Genomic DNA, 21,366 nt, shown 5'->3' on the forward strand with positions numbered 1-21,366 from the left:
TAAAAACATAAACATTAATCAGAACTAGGCTGAAATAGCATCTCATACTCTCCTATCGGCAGAATTCGAGCATTTTGTGGTTCAGGCTGTGGAGACCCAGCTATTCTCACACATCACTCAGGGAATGCACAATGGCGCAACCCCAGAGAACTTATACCTGACAAAATTACATATGTTTTTATCTTTCGACTCACTAATTCCACTTGAAGCTATACCTCCCAGTGTATGACACAAATAGGTGCTAGAGATTACTCATCACAGCATTGTTGGTAAAAGAAAAGATCAGAAACAAACCAAGAGCCCATTGCTAAGGACTGGCTGAGTGCACCCTCGTAGGGCCACTCTGTGGGGTGGGGGTGGGGGGATGAGAGATGGCCCTGATGCACAGATGCGAGGGCCCTCAGGGCTATACTGAAAAGTGGACGAAGCAATGTGAAGAATACACACTACACTTACTGTTGTTGAAGAAAGAAGGGGAAATAAGAATGAATATCAATTTGCTCCGTTTACAAAAAGATACACTGGAAAGATAAATCAACAGCTAACAAAATGGTTACCTATGTTGGGGTATAGGGTGCAAAAGACATGTATGGAACCAAGATTTCTATGAGGTCTCCCTATTATTAAGTTTTGATTTTGAAACCATGTACATGTTTTACATTTTCAAAAAAAGTTCATTTGAGAAAGAAGGAGAGGTTAACTTTACAATCCAAAACAAAGGTCAATAAATAGACTTGTTTATCAAATTGATAACATAATCACCATGGAAGGACTTTTGAACATAGTTCTCTGTGCTTTCATAATAGTATATAGTCTAAGGTCAAACAGAAGTGCAAACAGTAATAGTTTTATTTGTTAGTAATAATATTGATGTTATAAGCTTGAAACTATTTTATGTATGTAAGTATACTATGCACAAACAGGTAAATATGGTAATATGTAGCAAATTTTCAGTTTGAGAAGAGATGAATATTAAAAAAAAACTAAGGAGTTAAGAAAAATACCTTGAATATTAAATTTGAATCAGAAATATCAATTTGAACACAAAATTTATTAAATAAATATATTTCCAGGGTCTATCCACTAAATGACCCCAGAATGAACAACCCTAGTACCTAGATCTTGGTTTTAAATTCCACACTACACAGAACCAGGATTCCTCAGGAAAATGGCTGAATCTAGGTGTGGAACAGAAAAAATACAAGGTCTGTCTGGGATATACTGTGCTTAAAAGCAAGGAAGGGCTCAAGGAAGCACAGGAGCTATTCTTTACAAAAGCTTTCAGCTAATAAACGTAAAAAGAATGATGGAATTAGAAAACCACCATTCTATACCTGAAATAGCTGGCTTGGGTAAGGGTTCTCAAGGCATCCAAAAGCAGTTAGATGAAAAGTTATTGGAAACAGAATATTTGGGCAGTGCCAAGGTATCACCCCACAGACTCCTTGCAATACAGACAGAGAAACCTACTCTAAAGTGGTGTGATCTGATGATTATCACTTTTAATCCAATGACTAAACTTAACTTCATGAACAGGGGACACCTGACATTATGTATCTCTGGTGTGAGGCCATGAGAGGGACACAGCACCATGTATGGGATATTCTTGACAAAAGTGTAGAACCTGAAACCCAACCAAGCCTTTAAATCTAACGTCCAATTTACAGGCCCTACAGGGGTATTGGAACAGGGGTAGAGGAGCAAGTCAGACACCACTGCAGGAAATAACTGGGCAAATTCAGGATGTGGAACATTCTGCAAGACAACTGGCCTGGTCTCCTCAATGTTATGAAAGGAGAGAAAAGGGGTGGGGTTGCTTTAGAATAAAAGAATAAAGAGATATTAACAACTAAATGGAACATATGAGTGGATTTTTAAAAAGCTACAAAAAAGGGTTTTTGGACCACTAGGGAAATTTGAATGTAGATTGGATGTTAGATTATATTAGGGAATGATGAACCTTCTTAGATGTGATAATAGCAATGCGGTATGGGGAGAATATCCTTATACTTAGGACACATATGCTGAAGTATTTGGGGATGAAGGGTTTGGGTGTCTGAAACTTTCAAATGGTTCAGCAAAAAAATTATGAGCACATACCTGCAAATTAAACAAACACAACAGAATACTGACAGTGATTGAATCTAGCTGGTGGGTATCCAGAAATTCATTGTGCTATTTCTTCAATTTTTCTCTCTGTTTGACATTTTTCATAACGAAAATTGGGGAAAGGAAAAAGAATCCTATATTGGTTCCAATACGAGGGCCTAAAATGGTGTCACATTCAGCATGGCAGTCACAAGTTTAGCTTGGCATAATTATAAAAGCATAGATAACTAAATGCCTACTTGACCAGGAAAAATTATGATAAGGCACCATGAAATATTTACCTTTGATCAAAACAACTTCCTGAAGAAAACCCCATGATATTCTAGTTTTCAAAATGTACTTTTGGGCATGTACATTAGTTTCCTATGGTTGCTGTAACAAATTGCCACAAACTTAGTGGCTTAAAACAAAACAAATTGAAAAACAAAAACAAAACAAAACAAATTGGTTATCTTATGGTTCTGGAGGTCAGGAGCCTAAAATGAATCTCACTGAACTAAAATCAAGGTGTGAGCAGGGCATTCCTTCTAGAGGCTCTAGACAGAGATCCATTTCCTTGTCTTTTCCAGCTTTGAGTGTCTACCTACATTCCTTTGCTCATGGCCCCTTCCACCATCTTCAAAGCCAACCTCTGCATTGCTCCAAACTCTTCTGTTCTCACATTTTTTTCTCTGGGGCTGACTCTCCTGCCCGCCGTCTTTCACTTTTAAAGACCTTTCTGATTACTTTGGGCCACCCATATAATCTGGGATAACCTCTTCATCTCAAGATCCTTAATTTAATCATACCCACACACACAATCTCTACTCTGCCATGTGAAAGATAACATAGTCATGGTTTTTGGGTATTAGGATGTGGGCATCTTTAGGAGGCCATTATGCTGCTTGCCACACTATGTGACTGGCTTTAGCCAATGAGATACAAGCAAGCACGGTACAAGAGGCAGCTTGATAAGTGCTTGCACAGCGGGGCTTGTCCTCTGGGAACTTTCATTCTTAGGATATGTCCTCTCAGAACTCAGCCACCATGCTGTGAAAACTGAACCTAGCCACATGGAGGGGCCTCCTGGAAAGCAACCAAGGCACCAGTCAACAGCCCCAGCCAACAGCCAGCTCCAGCTTGCCAGCTATGGGAATGAGCAATTCTTGGAAATACATCTCCCAGCCTCAGCCGAGGCACTCCAGCCCACATCATGAAGAGCAGAGATGAACTGTCCCAGCTGAGCGCTGCCCAAACTGGAAAATCCTGAGCAAATAAATGACTGTTGTTCTTGTAAGCCACTAAATTGTGGGGTGGGTTTTTGCCTAGCAATATATAAACTGAGACAAGATGTTTGCTATAGGGTTTAAAATAATTATTCGGCAGCCATCTTTGAGGTAATAATTAGAAAGCAGAGGCTGTATTTTGTTAAGACCTTTCTAGATCTGAGAAAACAAACCTATGTCACCCACGTAAGAGATAGTGCCTTCCTTCTTAGTCTGTCTAGCAAGAAGGATGCCTCCAATTCACCCAAAAGTGGGATTAAAGCATTAAAGACCATATTAAAATGAAGGAGGGCCAGAACACTGCAGGATTCTTGCAATTACAATTGCAATCTGATGTATCATGAAACCAGCCTCAATCTCACGGCATTACATGAGATGCTGCAATAAGCTGCTCCCAGGTAAACTAAATTAGGAAGATTGTTGATGTCATCCGAGTTTTGAGTAACCAATTCTGAGGCTGGTTTGCATAAATGTGGTCTACTTACTACACCTTGCTCACACATTCTGCTGAACTAGGGCTTTCAATCAAGCCAGAGACCCAGCTCAACCACAGAGCAGGTGATTGATTTTCAGAGAGTCCTGATCTTGTGATGAGCTTTTGCTACTGGAAACCAGCTCCTTCCTGGTCTGAGAGAATTTGTGTTTGCAGTTTCATTCCCCTTGGAAGATATGCTTAAACTCATGCATCCTCCATTCTCTTCCTCCTGGTCTACAATACTCCCAGCAATTGCAAAGGAATACACGATCCCTGCTTCTAGCAAGAGAAATGGCACCTAAGACCAAGGCATATTTTTAATTTACAGCTCTGGGCATGAAAGCATTGACCTAGCAAGACATGAGCTTAAACGATGCCCCAACAGCAAATGGCAAAATCATTCTCATCTTTGCCAAGGCTGTGGAGGCGTGGCGGCATTTCCAAATTATTCCAAGTCTACACACTGCTAACTTGACCTGAGACCCTCAGAATCGTCAAGGCTCCTCTTCCTGCTTCAAGCACTGAATGTACACCTGTGGTTTTGTACCCCCAGCAATGAGAGTCACTCTGCAGACTCACACCTGTGACTCAGTGGCTTTTCTCTGAGCTGCACTGGGTGCCTAAATCTGCAGACAATGAAGAAAGGCACCATTACTCTGCTCTGGGAGCTCAGGCTTCCACAGTGCGGAGGGTAACTGCCAAACAATTAATTTAAGGGAGGGAAAACTGGATCTCCAAAATGGCTTTATAACACCAGCTTTCAAGGGAGGAAAAGCTCCTTTGATGATGGGAAAAAGAAACAGAAGGCTATCTACACGTGGTAATCCCTGGGTGTTTACCGAGTTGGGAAGATGTGCTCAGCACAGTGCTAGGCACCGTGGGTAATACTAAAGAAATACAAAAACATCTGTGTGCACTTAGAGCTCAGTCCTCTGCAGTAAAGCTATGAAAGTGTAAGTAACTGGAAGGAACCCCCCCCCCCCCTTAACGATGGAAACAACCATCACTCAGGCCATAAACTTTATGTAGAGTTGTAGATGTGAAAAGCTTGGGCAGAAGATTAGAAATAGCGGGAGAATGAAGGTCTAAAAGCTCTGCAGCTGAGAAATGGCAGCTGGAAGCAATAGCTTTTTTTTTTTTTTCAGGTGTGACCCCAAACTAGCTAAGTGTAATAGTGTGGAGCTATTGGGTGCTAGAGCAAAGGGTCCCAAACACCTCAACAGTGAGGACAGTTAACTATTCACACCAACAGTCCCACCAAACAGCGGTTACATTATGTTCTACTTCCTTTGCTTAAAAAGGCAGAGGGTGATGTTCGATGGTCCCTATTTAGAAAGCTTCCTTCAAAAAAGACCTAATTTAAGTTTGGGCACTTAAATGAATAAACTTAGTGGAGTAGAAAATTGATTTACGTGCAACAGCAACTCATTTCCCAAACTTGGGAGGTGAGCTTGACTTCTCCTTCACTGTGTCATCTAAACTTACCCCCGAGCCCTGTCAATTCAGTCCACCAGGACTGCCCCTGGATCGTACCCACCTGGGTGCTACATCAGTGTCCTCCAGCTTCTCTAACCCAGCGTAGCTTCAGCCTCCACTTGACAGAGCCATCTTTCTAGTGTGCTGCCATCACTTACACAGAACTACCCAGTGGCCCCAGCAGTCTGAAGTAGATACGCCTCAGAATGGCCCTAAAGTCCTTTGAAATCTGACCCAGTCTACCTCCCTGGTGTCGTTGTCCAACATCTGACTTTGGGCCTTTGATGCTCACCATGCGTTTTCATGTCTCTGTGTCTTTGGTCACAGTGTCACCTCCCTGAATGCACCTCACCATGACATGCCCCATTCCAAACACCAAACTCAAATGCTGCCACTTTTAGGGTGCTTTACCCAGTGAATTAATCCCATCTCCTTACCTCTTTGTCACGCCCAATTTCTGCCTCACACTAGTGGGCACTACACTGAGCTATGGGCTGACATTTCCATGAGCTCTGTGAGGGCAGGTCTTGTTTATGATGCCATCCTCTGCCAGCCCCAGCCCAGACCTTCTCCCTGCTCCCAGACACCCCTTAGGCAGGTGGTAAGACAGCCGATTTCCACGGCTCAGGGTAGCCAATCTTGCCCCATTATGGACAACTATTTACAGCATGTCAAAATCCAGCCCCCTGCAAAGCCACTTCATCTGACCCACATATTTGTCCTTTTGTAAAAATGTGTATAAAACCCTAGTAACTGGTTTACCAGAAATAGCCTGGGGGAAGGAATCTCAATCTCTCCAGTTTCTTTCTTTCTTCCTTCCTGTCAAAAAGGCCCAAGCATGAAATCAGAACTTCAGACCACTCTGGAACTGTAATTTATCGACTGCCTGAAGTTTTGATTAGGGTTGCATTCTTGACTGGTGCTCCCACCTGACACGAGGGTTTTGACAAGACCCGTTTCTCCCACAGAGACTGAAACTGTGGCTCTTTGCTTTGTCAAACCCCTGGCATCCCGATTTTGGACCATACCCCACAGGCCTGGCCTTTTTAAAGGACTCTACACACTTGCACACCCCACACCATACACAGCCTCAAAGAGGGAGGAAACCTGCTGCATTTTGACAGCTGTATTTTTCATCTTTAGAAAGACACTGTTACTGCTTTGTAAAATCTGATTAGGAATCCGTTCCCCTCTGTGATGTGCCTTCAAGCAGTGCCCTTCTCCTCCCAGATACATGCAGGGATGCAGTTTCTTCCCAGCCCCAGAAGTGCCAGGACACCTGGATGGCACTCAAGGTGATGTGTAAGCCTGTGGCCTCTGGGGCAACTTCACATTTCCTCCTGGGGATGGTCGTGTAGCAAAGAATCCGGGTAACATCCTAATAGTTCTCTAGCCCCATAATTCAGGAGCCCTAGTAACTCTGCACAGAGTTTTCAGTACATGCTTTATAGTTCTTCCTGTCACAGAGCCAACGCTTTTGCTGGTGGAGACTCAGGCCCGGGATAGCCGTCCACCCTCCCAGGGGCTGGAGAGAACCCGAGGAGAGGCATGTGCTGGCTGACGCAGCGTGCTCTGAAACCTTGTCGAGGGAGCCGGCTGGAGGGCAAGAAGGAGGGCAGTGAACAAAGGAGTGTGTGTGGGTCACAGGGCAGGCTTGAAAATAATTTAAATAGCCAACAGAAGAGGATTGTGTAAATCAATGCTTTGGCATTCTTAATTTCTGAATGCTATTTAACAAGGATGAGTTAGGACTTCAAGCACTGACATGGAAAGGTGCCCAAGACACTCTAAGTGAAAAAAGCAGGTTACAATATGCATAAGCATGATTTCATTTAAGGTTAAAAAAACACTCTATGTAACACTAAACGGCATGTTTATATGTACATAAAAACCTGAAATGAAAGAGAGAATGAGCAAAAAGAGTGAAAGGATGATCTGGAATGGATACCCACGGGTTTGAACTATGGTGATCTTGGGGTAGTATTATGAGGTCATTTTCATTTATTTCTTTTTTGTTCATTTGATTGTAAATGAACATACAGTACGGCTTTTATAATAAGAAAAAAAGATAAGGGTAAATTTCAAGTGAAGAATAACCCGCTGTCACCCATATTCACACGAGCCCTGAGGGACAGCTGCAGGTAGAGGGGCAGCGGGAGCAGGGCTGGCCGAGAGCCGGGCACGGCAGCCCCCCGAGGGGGCAAGGCGGAGTTGGGGCTGCAGGGAATAATTATTCTCGCCTCATTTTGAGTCTGCTTCAGAGAAAATACACTGGTTAGATAATAAAAACAGAAGCCTCCAGGCACATTTCCTTCCCACAGAGAAGGGCCAGCTGTGGCTTCCTTCCATGTTATTCACTCCATTGCTGCTCTCTGCCCAGAGCTCTACATGCAAGTCCCGCTTTTGGGTGAAGGACTGGTCTGTAAGCTCTGGGCACTTGTAAACTCAATTCTTGCCCCTGAAAAGTCTGGAGAGCTGGGCATGCAAGGCTCCAGTGGATGCCTTGCAAATGTTTGGAATAGGATCCAAGATCCGGCGGTTTCTCCAGCAGCTCCCCACGTGGGTACCAGAGGGCCTTTGTGCAAGATAGGGGCAGTCCCCAGGCTGTACGGCAGGGAGGGACGGTTGGCTGCTGTGCTGGTCTATCTCAAGTCTACACGCATTCAGATAGGGATATCTGGGAAGTCATTTTGAGCAGTAAAGGTAAATCAACTGAAAAGTAAAAAAAAAAACTCTATAGCTGTCATGAATCAATTCAAATTGGAGTTTTTAGGGACAGTGTTCTGTGTGACCTGGGACAATTCTCCTTGCCTCTGGGCTTCAGTTTCATGACCTGTAAAATGAGCGAGCTCGGCCAAACTTCTTCCAGGGACCTTTGAGGCTGATGATCTGTGTGTGGCTCTGGAATCTGAGGGTCCCTCTCTAGAAGTGACAAAATTGATTCCCAGGTTATAAGCGAGGCTACCCACTGCAGTAACACCCATGTCACTGTGCCCAGCAAGGAGGAGACACCTCGGGGCTGGTGCAGGTAGCGTGGGCTTGCAGGCAGAGGTGAAAGCTGGATTGTGCTTGAAGAGTGGGTCAGATCTAGGTAATAGGAAATGGCACTGGGCACTGATGAAATGATCCAAGGTACAGTTTTGGTCCAAAGGGAGAGTCCGGAGAGTGCTTCTCAGGGAAGGATATAACTGTGGGTGGTCTGCCTGGCTCTGAGCTGAAGGCATGGACTGTGAATTCCAGAGCACCAAATAATCAACTGATCTCTTTTAAAGAACACACACCACACCAGGTAGCCACTGAAAGTGATGTTCGTGAAGCCAAATGGCAACATAGGGGAATGCTCTAAGCATGAGCAGGAAAATCAGGACATCGAACAAGGTCTCCCCAAGGATGCAGTATAGACCAGCATAGCAGTTTTCAGAGGCAACTCCCAGGCTACCAACAATCAACATCTCCTGGGAGTTTGTTAGAAATGCAGAATCCCCATACCCACTGGACCCAAAACTCTGGAGGTTGGGCCTGGCATTCTGGGTTCTAACAAGCTTCCCAGGTGATTTTTGTACAGATGACATTTTAGAACCACTGTGCTAATGGAAGGAGGGGAGGGTCTGTGGGCATAAGACAAGGGTTCGAGTCCCAGCCCTAGCAACTGAGCACCCTCAGCAATGCACTCGGCCTCGATTTGGTTTTCTCTTCTATAAAATGGGTCTGTAGTTCCTATCCAGAAGGGCTGTTGCAAAGATTCAAAAAGTAATTAATATGTGTATAGTAGCTAGCACAGTGCCAAGCATGAAAAAAATTGTAAAATATACAATTGAAAAATCACTAGAAGGAATCCTACAAAATGACAGTGGTGGCTGTTGGGGAAGTGGTGGTATAGGTGATTTCCCTTTCCCTCATCTAATCTTCTGGTAGGGCTACTTATACAGCAAAAAGAAAATTTACACAGTGCAGGGAGGGCCCACATTCGGGGCGCTGCTCTGTCCTTCAGGGCTGGATGGCGGTTTACATGGCGGGAAGCCCACCATGGCTGTTGGGAGCAGCTTCTCCCATCCACGGCTCCCTGGGCTGCATAGAAGGGACTGACATGGACAGGACAGACCTTGAACTCCTTAGTGAGGGGTCAGGACACAGCTGAGTGTGTGTGTGGGCGGGTGTGGGGGTGTGTGCACATGCGTGTGAATATATATATATGTACCTAAGTGCAGGTCTGGGTTGGTGAGAGGCAAATATTCATGAATATAATTCAAAGAGCTGATCTTTTGTTCTGAGCCCCTTTGTTGTGCATGTAGGAAGCTGAGACCCAGAGAGGAGAAACACTTGCCCAACTAAGGTTATACCTTGAGTTGGCAGCAGAGTCAGGAAGAAAGCCCAGGACCCAGCCTAGCTTAGGCTTCGCCAAGCGAGGGAGCACAGAACTTGCCGTGGATTGTCTGAAGAGGCAAAAATCATTGCTTGCACCTTGTGAAATATTGTAGAATCCTCAGGGCGTGCTGAGCTCCAGTCAGAAGAGGGGGTCCCTTCCTCCCAACTTAGCCATACATTCCCGTTTGACTCATTTCAGCCACTTATACCTAGCATCGATCACAGCTCAGCCCAGGTAACATAACGTGACGTGTGAGGGGGTGTGGAAGGCAGATATGGTTACCCCAAATTAATTATGACCCAGATGCACTCCAGCAGTGGTGGCTGCACACAGTGGGTGTGTGGTCATTGCTGGCATGGGTAGATAAGAGGAGATGAAATACATATACTGCATGTAAGACAGGTTAGAATGATTATGGGAGGTAAAGAAAGCAGAATAGAAGTGGGGTAAAACTAGTAAAATCCTATGCCCATGCCAGACTCTAAATACCTCAAAAACATTTCAAGGGGAATACAGACCTCAAGTTCCCAAATCTCACACGCAGGGGACAGAGAAAGACACAGCAAGCTGTCCCTGGGGAATTCGGCTCCCCTCCACTTCTGCCCACACAGACTCCCAGACGCTGCCCACTCTGGCTTTCCAAGATCTCCTGCAGACACAGCCAAACTGTCCCCTCTGGAGGCTGCTGGCATGGGTGAGGCCACGCTGCAGGGGTTCTGTCATTAATCCATCAGCAGCGACAGCTGGCTATGCTCCATCAGGGTGTGACATATTTCAGCACCAATCAAGAAATGAGCTTGTGAGCATGCTGATGGCTAATCAAAATCAAGGCTCCAGATGGGGTCACACTCTGGCACACTTGTTACTGGCATTCTCAATTAAACTGGAGCTGCCCAGGTATAAAATAGCTCATGAGCAGAGGAAGATGGACAGACAGCTGATGGGCTTCCAACACTGTTCCACTTAACTACAACATGCCAGAATATTTTTTCAGAACAGCCTCCAGTGTTTAAAAATATGTCACAGGATTGACATCAAGGACCTCACTCATGAACCAACATGATTTTATATTTTTATCTTTAAATATTTCTCAGTAGGTGAATTACCCAAATTAGTCAATAATAGAACCCAAAATGACTATGTTTAGTCAATTGAGTGTGACACCAAAACGCCCGACCGCATGAGCTATCTCTCCCTCAAAGCCACTTTAACGTGACTGTTCTGCAGGCACTGAAAGGTTGCAATTTTGCTGTGATGGTGGAATGTCACAGCAGAAAGTTACAAACTAATAAACACTATGTGGACATGCAGAACATGCCACCCCTCTGTGTCTCATGCAGAACACAAAGTTACTATCAATACCTAGAATTTTTAAAAATGGTATTTCCACCAGTATCAATTTTTCTTCCGTACACATCATTCAGAGCATGACTTCCCACTCTGATAGACTTTCCTGGCAAGTTAAAGAAGTCATTCAATTAAGAGTGAATTTAGACAGATTCTTTCATTTCCTATGATAATGCCACAATGTGAAGTTCACCTCAATTTTGGTGTAAATATAGAACACTGTAAAAATATTTGGCCTAGAATGATCAACAGGATGCACTGTCCTGAGAAGAGGCTTTTGCATGATTATCCTGCTGTGTAATTAGCTGACGCCTTCTTGTGAGATTTCAGGGGACCACAAACTACAATTAGGTCCTTAGGTTTGGGAAAGAATAGGGACATTCAGGTGTCTCTATCAGTCATGTGGCCCATGAAATGCCCTATCAAGAGGCCTATGTATCATTAAGTAAATCATTTAGCATCTCAAGTCCCTATCACTCTGTAGAAAACTGACATTACTTTTCTGGTTAGAACAGAAAAAGGCCTTCAAAAGAAATGTTCTTTCTGAATGACACACGTGGCCCTTTTGGAGGTGAGATTCTACCGTTCTTCATGCGAACCTCACTCCCATCACCTGCACTACAACACAGAAGCTTCGAGAAGAGCTGCCCCTGTTATGAGGCCCGGCTCAACATTCCAAGAGCTGCATTTGGTTCTAGGGCCACACTTTTCGTGGGTGTGGACAAACTGCAGCCCCTTTAGAGATGCGTGAATGAGATGTTACGAGGACGTGAAGAGTCTGTGTGAAGAGCAGGGGGAGGAGACATGACCGCTGCCTCGGCATTTATTTGCAGCGACAGGGTGGGTCTCGTCACCATCTGCTCCCACCTGAAAGGCTGTGGCAGGTGAGCCAGGTGTGCTCTGGGTGACGACAAGGGGCAGAAAGAACTGGAAGAGGAGGGGAGAGGCTGGCAGAGGAGGTGCTTCCCCTTAGTCAGGCTGCACCTGAAGGAAAGGACAGGCGTGCAGGGGATGTGCTCCGGTCCCTGGAGGAGTCCAGCAGCGGCTGGGAAGTCCCGTGTCAGGGGAGCCCTCGGAGAGTTTGTGAGCCAATGATTCTATAAATAATAGTACCTTGGATTGATACATCTGAGGATGGGCTGTGGCAGGTCAACCAACTGGAATAGATATAAATAAATGTTCCCGCAGGATGGGTCACAAAATACCTACAGAGCCCGACCACAGTAGAACGGTTTCTGCCACAGCTGAAGTTCATCTTCTTTCCTGAACACAGTCCTCTCCTGAGTCTGTGCTGTCCCTCCCAAGAGCCTTTCTGCATGACCCTGAGGCCACCTCCCAGAGCATGGGAAGGGCACAATTCCCACATGATTAACACCTTTTAGCTGATGCATGCTCTTAAACTAGACCCCTCTTGAAGGATGCAAATGTGGGACCCTCTTGGGCCATAATGAGGCTGCAGACAAGCCTCTTCCCAGCTCTAGGACTCAACTTGTCCCTCACACATTAAAAGAGCTGGCCTGGGTAACCAGTGCCCTGTGGTCCCTCCAGCTCTCACAAATGGTTCGGGGGCAAAATCCTGTCTGGCTGCTATGGTCCTGCCAAGTCATGTGACAGCCAGTTCTTGGAAATGATGTCGCCTGCAGCCCATCCACCTGGTCTAATCTGAGGCAAGCCAGCAAAGCAGCTTAGCTGGGGCTTAGTTCGGAATGCACCTTTCGGGGCTGCTATCTGGGGACTCACATGCTTCATCAGTGGCTATAAGAATGGGTCTTGGTCCTGCTGTTCAACTGGGCTTTCTGTCTTTGAAGGATGCATTTTCCACTGTAACTTAGTTTCAGGAAACAAGAGGTAAAGGCGGCACTGATAGGTATCCTTGCTTCTGGCTAGCTTTCAGCATTTGCTAAGGGGATGGTTTCTGGCAGGTGACTGGGGAGAGAAATATTTGCCAGAGCCCAACGTGCTGAACGCTCCACACCCTCCAGGCCCGGGCCCTCCCAAACCTCACCTCTGCAGCTGGCCTCTCTTCCCCTGCTCCCGCTCTCTGCTGCTAGTTCCTGGGTTTTGTGTCTCTAGATCAGCATTTCCAATCCTGTTTTTGACTAATGAACTCTTCTCAGAGTAATCCATAATTTCACAAACTCCCTACAATTAAAAAAAATCATTTTATCATTTTTGCATGGCTTACAGTAAAAGATTTTTAGTTAAATATTTTATATGAGTATATTATTCAAAGATTATATTAAATGAGCATTAAGAGACAATTTTTAATAACATTCATTACATATAAGGACACATTTCAACACTTTCCCATTTAACAAGTTATACACATTTCATTTCCTTTTAAATTAGTTGTGCAAGGAAAGACTGATTTGTTGAAAAATAAAAAAATGACATTTTGGTTCTGGGACCAACATATATTTAAAACATAATTGAAACTTAATTATGTGCATCAGCTTCAAAAATAGACTACAAAAATATTTTTGTGACCTGATCTTTAGAATTCTTGCATTTTGAGTGTAAGAAAATCAGCTGCATTATTATTGTAGTGTTTACATGCTATGTAAATGATAAGAGAAAGCAGGATTCAGAGAGAGAGAGAATTTTAAGTTCTTCAAAATAACACATTGCTGGTAATACTTTTTTCTAATCAATAAAAAGATGAGCTAGTTAAATTATCTTTGTTTTTTCCGTACCCTGCCTCCTGCCAATCCACTTCTCTTTTCCTCTCACTTAATGTACTAAAGACATTTAGATGACCTATATAAGAACTTGGATCAGATGATCACTACTTATAGATTTAGAAAAAAATGACTTTGAGGCAAATTGGCAGAAATACCATTCTTAGGTTCCTGATGAGCTTGGGGTGGTTCAACACCGTTTCTGTTTCCTGTCTTTGTCACTTTTTATAGTGATTCCCCTCTGGCTGTAAATGAAACCATATATGATAAATAATAAAAACAATTAACAAGTATGTAGCAGTCAAAGTGGACCGAAGTGTAAACAAATTGATGACCGAGTAATGAGCATGGTAGTCTGATCTCTATCAGCCATATATTCTCACATGACACACACGCACATGCCTGACATGTGCACGCACACACTTGGACGTTCCCAAGGTTTCATGTTAGGGAAAATGATGTAAATAAGCATTTAAAAATATGTAATATGAAAGAGATGCAGTTACCACCTTTAACAACAATAAGCCCCAAGCACTTGTTCTAGAAGTATCCATTCTACCCATCCTTGGTTGTAGGAGTGGTGGGTGGTGCTTTTATTACAAGAAAAGCAGCAGTGGGGGCACAGACTGTCCTGTAGGAAGTGTGTATGGAGGGGACGGCAAGTCAGGCCTGTGGGGGTGTAAAGGAGGAGAGCTGGGAAGGAGGGGAGTGAGGAGGGAGGGCCACATCAATAAAGGCACTATGTCTGGAGAGTGGGAGGGGAGAGGTCTGAGCAGTGGTATGGAGTAGGGAATTTTCAGGGGGTAAGAGGTTCCAGAGAGATTTGGGGAATGCATCTAGGGGAGGTGAATGTGGGATTCCATGGCAACCCTTTTGAGGAAGCCTGTGTAACAGAGTCCCCATTATTCTTCAGGGAGAGAGACGTGCTGTGGTTATTTCATAGGCAGTGCTGCTGGAGGCTGGGCCATGTGGGAGGCCTGGGTCACCTGGCTGGGACATGTCAGGATGGAGAAGGGGCTCAGAGGGAGTCCCTGAGCCCAGGCCATGGCCCAGGAGGGGGAGAAGCTCTGACCCAATCACCCCCCACCCCCTGCCTGCATTAGTGATGAGCTGGATAAAGTTCCCAGGAGTTCCCCCTCCCTCTCCCAGGCTAGGCCTCTCCAGACTGACCCTCCAGTCAGCAACCAACCCACCAAGCTGCAGGGGAATCACACACTCCAGAAGCCACGCTGGCCATTTCCCTCTGAGGGCAACACAAGTCCAGAACTCTTTTTTAAGTCATTAAGGAATATGAGAGGAAAAACCATAGCCTCTGCAGCTGCTGAGGTTCTCAACAGGGATTTGAATGCAAAGGCCAACAGAGTCCTGAGCAGGGCTGCAGGAGCCTCTGCTGCAAAGGGAAGCCACCCGGGCGTGTGGGGCTGGCCCACCGGGGGTCTACTGGGGAGGAGACCGGGCAGAGGCAGCTCCTGGTTCTGCAAACACCACGTGTGGCTGCAGGCCCCAGAATAGGCCCACCCAGCCCCAGCCCCAGCATGGCAGTTTAGGAGAATCACACAGGTTTTACATTTCCGGACAGAAGAGAAACAGTAAGCAGGTGGGCAGAAACCTCTTCCTACTACGCAAGCAGCTCCCCTGGGGATCCCCTGTGGAACCCAGCCAAAGCCACTACCTCTGCTGGGCCCTGCGGCTCCAGGCCCCGGGCGGTGATGGAACCCAGCCCTGTGCAGCCCTCTGCATACCCCGCCCACACATGGGGAGGTCCCCAGAAGAGCCCGTCACTGGGACCCACCCGCACATCTCCAAAGGCACATTCTCACCTCCTTGGGCTTCAGCATGGGGTCCTGCCTGCCCCGGGCCCTGGGGCCTGCTCCTACACATCTCTTGGTTCAGCAGAAGAACCCATCGCAGGGTGGAGCCCTCTCTAAGCCCTCCCAGGTCCCCTCCCTCCCTGTGGCTCAGCCAGCCGCCACCAGCCACCAGCAACAGCGGCACTCATCTTGCTTCCAGGTGAGCCAGTGGCACCACCAGGCTGCCGTGGGCCCCTCTCTGCCGCCGCTTGCTCTTCCCCTGGGTGCCAGCCTGGGCTCTGGCAGTACCCCCAGTCCTCAGAGGCAAATCTGCAAGACCCATTCATAGGCTGCTTGTGGTGAATGACTTAAGGTTTTCATTTTCTAAAAACAGGGACATAAATGGCTTGTTGGCATTTTACTGACAGAGGTGTGGGCGAGTGACTGGATCCCTCACAGGCTTGACATTGAACAGGGATGAGGCCTCCTAGAGGGAACACAGTGTCACCTGTCAGGGACTCAAGGCAGTGCCCCTGCCTGCCAACTACCTGTGTGTGCACTTGCGCAGACACACACACACACACACATAACACAGACACAGGTACACACATGGACACAGAGATACAGGGTTACCCAGAGACATAAAAGGCACACACACATGCACAGACACACAACACTGACACAGGTACACACATGGACACAGACACAGAATTATACTTACACAAAAAGCCTCACACACAGACACAGACACACATATAGACACAGAGACACACACACACACATACAGATACAGACACATAGACACACATATACATAGATACACACAGAGATAGACACACAGATGCACACAGACACACACAGAGACACAGAGACACAGAGATTCAGACATGGGCACACAGAGACACACTGACACCTACTTACACACACAGGCATAGACACACACAGAGATATAATCATTCACATGGAGAGATACACAGAGACACATTCATACATTTGCACTCATCTGAAACTCTCTCCCTAACATTCAGGACACAACACACTTTGTACCAGAAATCCTTCACTTCTTCCTCCAAGGAGAAGACAGCTAGGCAGAGGACAAGAGGAGAGGTGGAGACTGCCAAGAACTGACCTCTATTTACCTCCACTCCACAGGTAAGCCCTGATGGCGCCCTGTCCCGCCCTCCCTCAGCAGAGGTGGCTGTTTAATCTGGGGAGGAGCAGACACCCCGTCGACGATGGACAAACCACAGATCACCACAATGCCGGCCATGCCAGGAGACACCACAAGACAGGTTCCAACAACTGCTTGGCAGGTAACAGACAGCAGGGCTGCAGGGGTTCAGAGGAGCTGCAACAGGAGACAAAGCTCACGGGACAGGAGGCACGGGTGGGCTCATGCCTTGGCCATCCCACTGAGGAAGCATCACCTCTTTCTGAGCCTCAGTTTCCCTGCCTGCAAGGAGAGAATACAGTGAGATCTACTTCCCAGAGGTCACTGTGAGGACTGGGGCAAATGAGGAAGTATCAGTGAAAGCTTCCAGACTGGGGCCTGGCCCCGCCTGTGCATGGCAGAGGGAGAATGAGAAACTGATGGCGCTTCTTGCAGGCCTGAGACTCATGCCGAGGATGTGAAGGTCAGGTAGGTTCTGGGTGGGGGGATGGCCAGAGGAGGGGCTCTATACAAGTCAGCCACTAGGTCTACTCCACTGAGGGTTCCTCTTTCAAGACTCTCCTGCCCAGAACCCCACTGAGGAATGTGGCCTCAGCAAGGCCACTCCTGGACAAAGGCAGTCAATACATGGTCAATACACAGCAGGCACTCCATGGAGATGCTCTGGTACAAAGAGCGCTGCCCTGTGGGGGCAGCGCCAAGTAGCTAAGCCTACTGGACTCTCTTCCTTTGCACTGCTCACCAGAAAATATACAATATGCACTAGCTGACTGCAAAAAGAAGAAGAAGAAAGCTAGGGAAGGAAAGGCAGGGGCTGAGAGGGCAGTGGATGCTTGGGGCAGCGCCCTGAGATGAAGATGCGTGGAGCACACGTTGCTGTGGGGGAGGCCACCAACTGGTGACCTGGTCCTTGGGCCAGCCCGTCTCCAGTCCTGTGGCATTCTGCCTCCCTTAAGTGGGCCTCTGACCTTTGGGTTCAGGGGGGTGAGAGGCAGCAGTAACATAATCAGTCGGGGGCAGCAAGGGAGATGAGGACACTGTGTATTTAGGGGCAACCAGAATGTTGGGTGATTTCCAGCTGTGGACAACGTCCAACACTTTGGAGTTGGCTTTTATCTGATAGAGCGTGGGCGAGTCCACGAGGGTCAGTGGGCGGCAGGGCACAGGAGGGAACATGGTCACAGCTAGCAGGGTTCTGCGGTGTCGTCTGGCCAAGAACGTGTCTGTAGTAGGCTCAGGCAGTGGTCACCGTGTCTGCCATACTGCACGAGGCCACCATGCAAGAAGCCCGAATTTCCACATGTGGAAAAATATTTCATTCTGTCTGTGAATAAACAGGTGGAAGTGCTGATCTAGCCCCTGTGACATGTACCTACGAGGACCCTGAAACTTAGAGAGAAGGAAGCTGTGGGCCAGGATGGGAAGCCTAATCCTGAATAATGGACTGGCCCCAAGTCCTTTTCTCTTCACACACTACCTATGAGCCAGGAACAGAACATTCTGAAGTTAGGAGCAGGTGGCCAACACACAGAAGCCGGCCAGCCCCAAAGTGCAGCCCGACCTGGAGCCACTTTAGCTCTGCTCCAACGGGCCACCTCGGGCAACAAGGGGAAAATAGGACTCCCATTAAGGCCGCTGGTATCCTGAAGACTAATTTGCTCAACATTTTTCAGGGAAAGGGCAATTAAAAATCTATTCTGAATAGAATGAAGACATATTTTTAGAATGAGATTGAAAAGACTCCCTGAAAATAACATAAAATGTCCGAGTTTGGAGTGATTAAAAGGAGATAAATCGGCTGTCCAGCTCCGAGGAATCCCAGCGGCAGGCCATTCCTGCCTACTAGGATGACCCCTAGCACTGGCCCACGACACTGCCAGCCTCCTCACTCGCATACCCAGACTGGCTGCTCCGCCCCGCAGGATGGGGAGGGGTCCCACGGCCACATAGTCACACTGGCAACAAAGACACAGCTTCAGGCCCAGGCCAGGCTTCCCGAGAAGTGGGGGCAAGCAGACCACCCAGGCAATCTGCCAAGAGGAGCACCTAGAGAGACAGGGGTCTTCATCTGGCCTCCACTCTCACTAATTCCAGGCATGGTAAAAATGACAGGAGAGGGTGAGAGAAAGTGAGAAGAAAGACGAGTGAGCCAGGTCTGCAGAGGTGCACAGGTGTGGCCAGCGTCCGCAAGCTTCACACATCCAAGTCCCAAATTTGATTTCGTGGAGTCCCCTCTTTTTTTTTGGGTGAATAATACTGGCCTGGGGATCTGGAAGCCTAGTTTCTGACTCCACCCATTCTGAGTCAGTAGGACAATATTCTAGCATTTGTAGTCCACAACTCTGGAGTCTAAAACACTGATGGGAAATGAGATGGGGCAGGAGGCAAAAGCCATATGCCTTTCGACCATACTAGGAGAAAGAAAGCCATCATGACATATCTATTTCTTTACATAGAAAAGCATCATCAGGTACCTTCCAGAACAAATGCTCCAACAAATCAGACTGAACGTTGGTACTATGGGACAATTAAGAGGGGATATTCATTATGAGTCAAACACAAGGCTTTACATTCTTTCTTTTTTAATCCTCATTATAACCCTAAGGGGAAAGTTTGCTTATCCCTATTGCCCTTCTGAAACAGACGAGACTCGGGTTAAGCTGTTACCACAGCCAGTGAGTGACGGGATGGTGTGGGCGTCCATGTTCTCCATGTTGACTGCAGCTGCTGGGGCTCTGCTTTCCCCACTTCCCCGCACTGGTTACTGCTTAGCACAGGCTGGAATCTTGTCAACAAAGAGAGTTCCTGTGTCAGTCAGTAGCAGTCCGTGGAGAAGAAACTGAACATTAACAAATGCCTGATTACTGTAAACTAGCTCAGAAATGCCAGGGCACTAAATCATGCTGAAACCTAACATTTCCAAACCAAAGCATTCTGTCCACTGGCCCCTCGGGAGCTCCCTGGGTCCCTCTACCGGCCACAGGTTGCGTGGAAGGGGCTGGAGGGAAAAGGGATCTGCCCCCAGACCTAACAGGGGAAAGCCAGCCTGGAACCTGTCTCTCCAGGGATCTCTAACAGAGCTCTTCACCACACTTCATCCTGTGCAGCGTAGATGGACATCAAGACCAAGGAGGAAGAGATTTGGGCTGGGCTGGGAAGAGGTGAGTTCAGACGGGTTGGAGTGCCCAGGGGAGATGATCCGCAGAGGGCTGGCTCTGTGGACCTTATGGTTAGCAGTGGGGGTGGTGCTGAAGACACAGCCTCAGAAGCCATCGTTTTTGGGGGTGTAGAGAACATTGCTAAAGGCGACTATGTAGAGTGAGAAGAACAGTGATGGAGCCCTGGGAGGGGGAAGCAAGAGAACCCAGCCGGGAGAGTCACCGTGTGTGCTGTTGGCAGTGTGCTGAGACACTTGTGACTCCTGAGAGGCCACAGTGGATAGAAAGGCAGCCTTTCTAGGAAGAGTTTCAATAATCATGTGGACAACAGATCTGCGAGGCGTTACTGATGAAGAGTTGGGAACATCCCAAAGGACAGGGTGGCATGAACCTCACAGGCAGAAGAGGCTGGTGTCCCTCCAGCCCAGGACCATAACTTCATGCAGCACCTCTTACATTTGAATGAGTAGGGCCTGGACTTGAGTCTGGGGCCTGCCACTCACTCTCTGGCCAGGTGGCCTTGGTCAGTTGCTGGCCTTTTGCCAAACAAGGAAACTGACATGCACAGCTGGACAGGACAACACAGCCTGTCCTGTCCATCCTGACAAAGGCCAGAGATGCAGACACGAAGGGGACGTGCCCACCACGTCATAGCCCTGGGACACCAAATGCCCCTGTGGGGTGGGTCTGGCTGCCTGAGTCTATTTCCAGCAGGGGGTTCTGTGGGCTTAGGGGCATGGAACCTGGGCTCTGTCAGTATTTGTAGTACAGTGGCCTCCTTCCAGCCTGCAGATGTTAGTAGAGAAGAATTAAATGAGGCTACCCAGGGCTTAGGGAGGTCCCCAGATACCTATTACCTTGATGAGGTACCTCCAGCAGGAACAAGAACAGATTCTCAGGTGTCCTGGATCATTTTGGATCTGCCTGTAGAAAGCTGTTCAAGTCCATTCTGATCCTTCCCCCAAGAGTATCATCAATTCCTTACTGGCCACTGATGATGCACTTTGTTCTTGTTTTCTGATTCACTGCTCACTGCAAACCTGAGAGGTGAGGATTACCATCTTCATTGTACGTATAAAAAAACGGAGCCTTCGAAACCTTACATCATTCATGCAAGCTTCCTCAGCTAGTAAGTGGCAGGCTTGGGATTTGGACCCAGGCTGTCTGGCGCCCAAGTGCATTGTCTACACCTGTGGTTCCTAGTCTTTTGGGTTTCATGGATTACTAAACGCCTGAAACATCTGGGAACAAATAGGTTGCCAACTCCATATTTTACCCATTCACAATAATGTTTTACACATCAAACTGATCACCATCACTTCACAAAACAAAGAACATTTTTAACATGCGCACATACACGCACACAGGTACATATACTCAAGGAGGAAAAGAGACACATTCCGTTTGGCTCTCAGCACCTGAACCCCGTCCCATGTCCGGGAATGCTGTTCCTGAGGACACAAAACCCACCGTTCACTGAAGACAATGAAAACGGCAAACGCACTTAACGTTGCTCCACCAATCAGACTCG

The 21,366-nt window shown here is 47.1% G+C and overlaps 1 protein-coding gene across 6 annotated transcripts in view; it reads right to left on the reverse strand.

The window, feature by feature from the left end:
- KLHL29 (kelch like family member 29) overlaps window positions 1-21,366 on the reverse strand; it is a 296,154-nt gene that overhangs the window by 247,950 nt on the left and 26,838 nt on the right. For 2 of the 6 annotated variants that reach the window (XM_073215977.1, XM_073215993.1), the window contains exon 1: window positions 13,044-13,064. The exons of the other annotated variants lie outside the window; for them this stretch is intronic. The gene's annotated coding sequence lies outside the window, so the exon portion shown is untranslated. Of the gene's footprint in view, window positions 1-13,043; window positions 13,065-21,366 lie in introns of those variants that run through there. 6 annotated transcript variants of the gene reach the window in all.

Source organism: Manis javanica, chromosome 1, assembly GCF_040802235.1.
Source record: "Manis javanica isolate MJ-LG chromosome 1, MJ_LKY, whole genome shotgun sequence".
Lineage (NCBI taxonomy): Eukaryota > Metazoa > Chordata > Mammalia > Pholidota > Manidae > Manis > Manis javanica.